Genomic DNA, 7,536 nt, shown 5'->3' with positions numbered 1-7,536 from the left:
TCTCTGACACTCACTATCACTCTCTGACACTCTCTCACACTCTCTGTCTCTCTCTGAAACTCTCTATCACTCTCTGACACTCTCTGACACTCTCAGACACTCTCAGACACTCACTCTCACTGTCTGACACTCTATATCACTCTCTGACACTCTCAGACACTTACTTTCACTCTCTGACACTCTCTATCACTCTCTGACACTCTCAGACACTCACTATCACTCTCTGACACTCACTATCACTCTCTGACACTCTCTATCACGCTCTGACACTCTGTGACACTCACGATCACTCTCTGACACTCTCCAACACTCACAATCACTGTCTGACACTCTCTATCACTCTCTGACACTCTCAGACACTTACTATCACTCTCAGGCACTCACTATCACTCTCTGACACTCTCTGACACTCTCTGACACTCTCTATCACTCTCTGACCCTCTATATCACTCTCAGAGACTCTCAGACACTCACTATCACTCTCTGACACTCTCTATCTCTCTCTGACACTCGCTATCACACTCTATCACTCTCTGACACTCTCTCACACTCTCTGACACACTCTATCACTCTCTGACACTCTCTATCACTCTCAGACACTCTCAGACACTCACTATCACTCTCTGACAATCTCTATCTCTCTCTGACACTCGCTATCATTTCTATCAATCTCTGACACTCTCTGACACTCACTATCTCTCTCTGACACTCTCTAACACTCTCAGACACTCCCTATCACTCTCTGACACTCTCTCACTCTCTCTGACACTCTCTGAAACTCTCTATCTCTCTCTGAAACTCTCTGTCACTCTCTGACACTCTCTGACACTCTCAGACCCTCACTACCACTCTCTGATACTCTCTGACACTCACTATCACTCTCTGACACTCTCTATCACTCTCTGACACTCTCTATCACTCTCTGATACTCTCAGACACTCACTATCACTCTCTGACACTCTCTGACAAACTCTGACACTCTCTATCACTCTCAGACAGTCTCTGACACTCACTATCTCTCTCTGAGACTCTCTGTCACTCTCAGACACTCTCTATCACTCTCAGACACTCACTATCACTCACTATCACTCTCTGACACTCACTATCACTCTCTGACACTCTCTGACACTCACTATCACTCTCTGATACTCTCTGACACTCACTATCAGTCTCTGACACTCTCTATCACTCTCTGACACTCTCAGACACTCTCTATCACTCTCTATCACTCTCTGACACTCTCTGACTCTCGCTGACACTCTCTGACACTCTCGGACACTCACTATCACTCTCTGATACTCTCTGACACTCACTATCACTCTCTGATACTCTCTATCAATCTCTGACACTCTCTGACACTCTCTGACACTCGCTATCACTCTCTGAGATTCTCTGAAAATCTCTGTCTGTCTCTGAAACTCTCTATCACTCTCTGACACTCTCTGACACTCTCTGACTCTCCCTGACACTCTCTGACACTCTCTCACTCTCTCTGACACTCTCTGAAACTCTCTATCTCTCTCTGAAACTCTCTGTCACGCTCTGACACTCTCTGACACTCTCAGACACTCTCAGACACTCACTACCACTCTCTGATACTCTCTGACACTCACTATCACTCTCTGACACTCTCTATCACTCTCTGACACACTCAGACACTCACTAACACTCTCTGACACTCTCTGACAAACTCTGACACTCTCTATCACTCTCTGACACTCTCTATCACTCTCAGACAGTCTCTGACACTCACTATCTCTCTCTGAGACTCTCTGTCACTCTCAGACACTCTCTATCACTCTCAGACACTCACTATCACTCACTATCACTCTCTGACACTCACTATCACTCTCTGACACTCTCTGAAACTCTCTATCTCTCTCTGAAACTCTCTGTCACTCTCTGACACTCTCAGACACTCTCAGACACTCACTATCACTCTCTGATACTCTCTGACACTCACTATCACTCTCTGATGCCCTCTGACACTCACTATCAGTCTATGACACTCTCTATCACTCTCTGACACTCTCAGACACTCTCTATCACTCTCTATCACTCTCTGACACTCTCTGACTCTCGCTGACACTCTCTGACACTCTCGGACACTCACTATCACTCTCTGATACTCTCTGACACTCACTATCACTCTCTGATACTCTCTATCAATCTCTGACACTCTCTGACACTCTCTGACACTCGCTATCACTCTCTGAGATTCTCTGAAAATCTCTGTCTGTCTCTGAAACTCTCTATCACTCTCTGACAATCTCTGACACTCTCTGACTCTCCCTGACACTCTCGGACACTCACTATTACTCTCTGATACTCTCTGACACTTACTATCACTCTCTGATACTCTATATCAATCTCTGACACTCTCTGACACTCTCTGACTCTCCCTGACACTCTCTGACACTCTCTATCACTCACTATCACTCTCTGATACTCTCTGACACTCACTATCACTCTCTGATACTCTCTATCAATCTCTGACACTCTCTGACACTCTCTAACTCTCTCTGACACTCTCTGACACTCTCAGACATTCTCATGCACTCTCTATCACTCTCTGATACTCTCTGACACTTTCAGACACTCACTATCACTCTCTGACACTCTCTGACACTCTCTGACACTCTCTGACACTCTCTATCACTCTCTATCACTCTCTGATACTCTCTATCACTCTCTGACACTCTCTGACACTGTCAGACACTCTCAGACACTCACTATCACTCTCTGATACTCTCTGACGCTCTCTGAAAGTCTCTATCACTCTCTATCACTCTCTGACACTCTCAGACACTCTCTGACACTCTCTGACACTCTCTATCACTCTCTGACACTCTCTGACACTCTCTGACTCTCTCAGACACTCTCTGACACTCTCAGACTTTCACTATCACTCTCTGACACTCTCTGACACTCTCTGACACTCTCTGACACTCACTATCACTCTCTGACACTCTCTGACATTCTCTGACACTCTCTATCACTCTCCATCACTCTCTGACACTCTCTGACACTCTCTGACACTCTCAGACACTCTCTGACACTCTCTGAAACTCTCTATTACTCTCTATCACTCTCTGACACTCTCTGAAACTCTCTATCACTCTCTATCACTCTCTATCACTCTCTATCACTCTCTGATACTGTCTATCACTCTCTGACACTCTCTGACACTCTCAGACACTCTCAGACACTCACTATCACTCTCTGATACTCTCTGACGCTCTCTGAAAGTCTCTATCACTCTCTATCACTCTCTGACACTCTCTATCACTCTCTATCACTCTCTGATACTCTCTATCACTCTCTGACACTCTCTGACACTCTCTGACACTCTCAGACACTCTCAGACACTCACTATCACTCTCTGACACTCTCTGACACTCTCTGACACTCTCTGACATTCTCTGACACTCTCTATCACTCTCCATCACTCTCTGATACTCTCAGACACTCTCAGACACTCACTATCACTCTCTGATACTCTCTGACGCTCTCTGAAATTCTCTATCACTCTCTATCACTCTCTGACACTCTCAGACACTCTCTGACACTCTCTGACACTCTCTATCACTCTCTGACACTCTCTGACTCTCTCAGACACTCTCTGACACTCTCAGACATTCACTGTCACTCTCTGACACTCTCTATCACTCTCTGATACTCTCTATCACTCTCTGACACTCTCTGACACTCTCAGACACTCTCAGACACTCACTATCACTCTCTGACTCTCTCTGACACTCTCTGACACTCTCTGACATTCTCTGACACTCTCTATCACTCTCTATCACTCTCTGATACTCTCAGACACTCTCAGACACTCACTATCACTGTCTGATACTCTCTGACGCTCTCTGAAATTCTCTATCACTGTCTATCACTCTCTGACACTCTCTGACACTCTCTGACACTCTCTATCACTCTCTGACACTCTCTGACTCTCTCAGACACTCTCTGACACTCTCAGACACTCTCTGACACTCTCTGACATTCTCTGACATTCTCTGACACTCTCGATCACTCTCCATCACTCTCTGACACTCTCTGACACTCACTATCACTCTCTGACACTCTCTGACATTCTCTGACACTCTCTATCACTCTCCATCACTCTCTGACACTCTCTGACACTCTCAGACACTCTCTGACACTCTCTGAAACTCTCTATTACTCTCTATCACTCTCTATCACTCTCTATCACTCTCTGATACTCTCTATCACTCTCTGACACTCTCTAACACTCTCAGACACTCTCAGACACTCACTATCACTCTCTGACACTCTCTGACGCTCTCTGAAAGTCTCTATCAATCTCTCTCACTCTCTGACACTCTCTATCACTCTCTATCACTCTCTGAAACTCTCTGACACTCTCAGACACTCACTATCACTCTCTGACACTCTCTGACACTCTCTGACACTCTCAGACACTCTCTGACACTCTCTGACACTCTCTGACACTCTCTGACACTCACTATCACTCTCTGACACTCTCTGACACTCTCTGACACTCACTATCACTCTCTATCACTCTCTGATACTCTCTATCACTCTCTATCACTCTCTGATACTCTCTATCACTCTCTGACACTCTCTGACACTCTCTGACACTCTCAGACACTCTCAGACACTCACTATCACTCTCTGACACTCTCTGACACTCTCTGACACTCTCTGACATTCTCTGACACTCTCTATCACTCTCCATCACTCTCTGATACTCTCAGACACTCTCAGACACTCACTATCACTCTCTGATACTCTCTGACACTCTCAGACTCTCTCAGACACTCTCTGACACTCTCAGACACTCTCTGACACTCTCTGAAACTCTCTGACACTCTCTATCACTCTCTGACACTCTCTGACTCTCTCAGACACTCTCTGACACTCTCAGACATTCACTGTCACTCTCTGACACTCTCTATCACTCTCTGATACTCTCTATCACTCTCTGAAACTCTCTATTACTCTCTATCACTCTCTGACACTCTCTGACACTCTCAGACACTCTCTGACACTCTCTGACACTCTCTGACACTCTCTATCACTCTCTATCACTCTCTGATACTCTCTATCACTCTCTGACACTCTCTATCACTCTCTGACACTCTCTGACACTCTCTGACACTCTCAGACACTCTCTGAAACTCTCTATTACTCTCTATCACTCTCTATCACTCTCTGACACTCTCTATCACTCTCTATCACTCTCTGATACTCTATGGCACTCTCAGACACTCACTATCACTCTCTGACACTCTCTGACACACTCTGACACTCTCTATCACTCTCTATCACTCTCTGATACTCTCTATCACTCTCCATCACTCTCTAACACTCTCAGACACTCTCAAACACTCACTATCACTCTCTGATACTCTCTGACGCTCTCTGAAAGTCTCTATCACTCTCTATCACTCTCTGACACTCTCAGACACTCTCTGACACTCTCTGACACTCTCTATCACTCTCTGACACTCTCTGACTCTCTCAGACACTCTCTGACACTCTCAGACATTCACTGTCACTCTCTGACACTCTCTATCACTCTCTGATACTCTCTATCACTCTCTGACACTCTCTGACACTCTCAGACACTCTCAGACACTCACTATCACTCTCTGACACTCTCTGACACTCTCTGACACTCTCTGACATTCTCTGACACTCTCTATCACTCTCTATCACTCTCTGATACTCTCAGACACTCTCAGACACTCACTATCACTCTCTGATACTCTCTGACGCTCTCTGAAATTCTCTATCACTGTCTATCACTCTCTGACACTCTCTGACACTCTCTGACACTCTCTATCACTCTCTGACACTCTCTGACTCTCTCAGACACTCTCTGACACTCTCTGACACTCTCTGACTCTCTCAGACACTCTCTGACACTCTCAGACACTCTCTGACACTCTCTGACATTCTCTGACATTCTCTGACACTCTCGATCACTCTCCATCACTCTCTGACACTCTCTGACACTCACTATCACTCTCTGACACTCTCTGACATTCTCTGACACTCTCTATCACTCTCCATCACTCTCTGACACTCTCTGACACTCTCAGACACTCTCTGACACTCTCTGAAACTCTCTATTACTCTCTATCACTCTCTATCACTCTCTATCACTCTCTGATACTCTCTATCACTCTCTGACACTCTCTAACACTCTCAGACACTCTCAGACACTCACTATCACTCTCTGACACTCTCTGACGCTCTCTGAAAGTCTCTATCAATCTCTCTCACTCTCTGACACTCTCTATCACTCTCTATCACTCTCTGAAACTCTCTGACACTCTCAGACACTCACTATCACTCTCTGACACTCTCTGACACTCTCTGACACTCTCAGACACTCTCTGACACTCTCTGACACTCTCTGACACTCTCTGACACTCACTATCACTCTCTGACACTCTCTGACACTCTCTGACACTCACTATCACTCTCTATCACTCTCTGATACTCTCTATCACTCTCTATCACTCTCTGATACTCTCTATCACTCTCTGACACTCTCTGACACTCTCTGACACTCTCAGACACTCTCAGACACTCACTATCACTCTCTGACACTCTCTGACACTCTCTGACACTCTCTGACATTCTCTGACACTCTCTATCACTCTCCATCACTCTCTGATACTCTCAGACACTCTCAGACACTCACTATCACTCTCTGATACTCTCTGACACTCTCAGACTCTCTCAGACACTCTCTGACACTCTCAGACACTCTCTGACACTCTCTGAAACTCTCTGACACTCTCTATCACTCTCTGACACTCTCTGACTCTCTCAGACACTCTCTGACACTCTCAGACATTCACTGTCACTCTCTGACACTCTCTATCACTCTCTGATACTCTCTATCACTCTCTGAAACTCTCTATTACTCTCTATCACTCTCTGACACTCTCTGACACTCTCAGACACTCTCTGACACTCTCTGACACTCTCTGACACTCTCTATCACTCTCTATCACTCTCTGATACTCTCTATCACTCTCTGACACTCTCTATCACTCTCTGACACTCTCTGACACTCTCTGACACTCTCAGACACTCTCTGAAACTCTCTATTACTCTCTATCACTCTCTATCACTCTCTGACACTCTCTATCACTCTCTATCACTCTCTGATACTCTATGGCACTCTCAGACACTCACTATCACTCTCTGACACTCTCTGACACACTCTGACACTCTCTATCACTCTCTATCACTCTCTGATACTCTCTATCACTCTCCATCACTCTCTAACACTCTCAGACACTCTCAAACACTCACTATCACTCTCTGATACTCTCTGACGCTCTCTGAAAGTCTCTATCACTCTCTATCACTCTCTGACACTCTCAGACACTCTCTGACACTCTCTGACACTCTCTATCACTCTCTGACACTCTCTGACTCTCTCAGACACTCTCTGACACTCTCAGACATTCACTGTCACTCTCTGACACTCTCTATCACTCTCTGATACTCTCTATCACTCTCTGA

Source organism: Heterodontus francisci, chromosome 34 (genome assembly GCF_036365525.1).
Source record: "Heterodontus francisci isolate sHetFra1 chromosome 34, sHetFra1.hap1, whole genome shotgun sequence".
NCBI classification, from domain to species: Eukaryota; Metazoa; Chordata; class Chondrichthyes; order Heterodontiformes; family Heterodontidae; genus Heterodontus; species Heterodontus francisci.
This window is presented reverse-complemented; position numbering follows the sequence as displayed.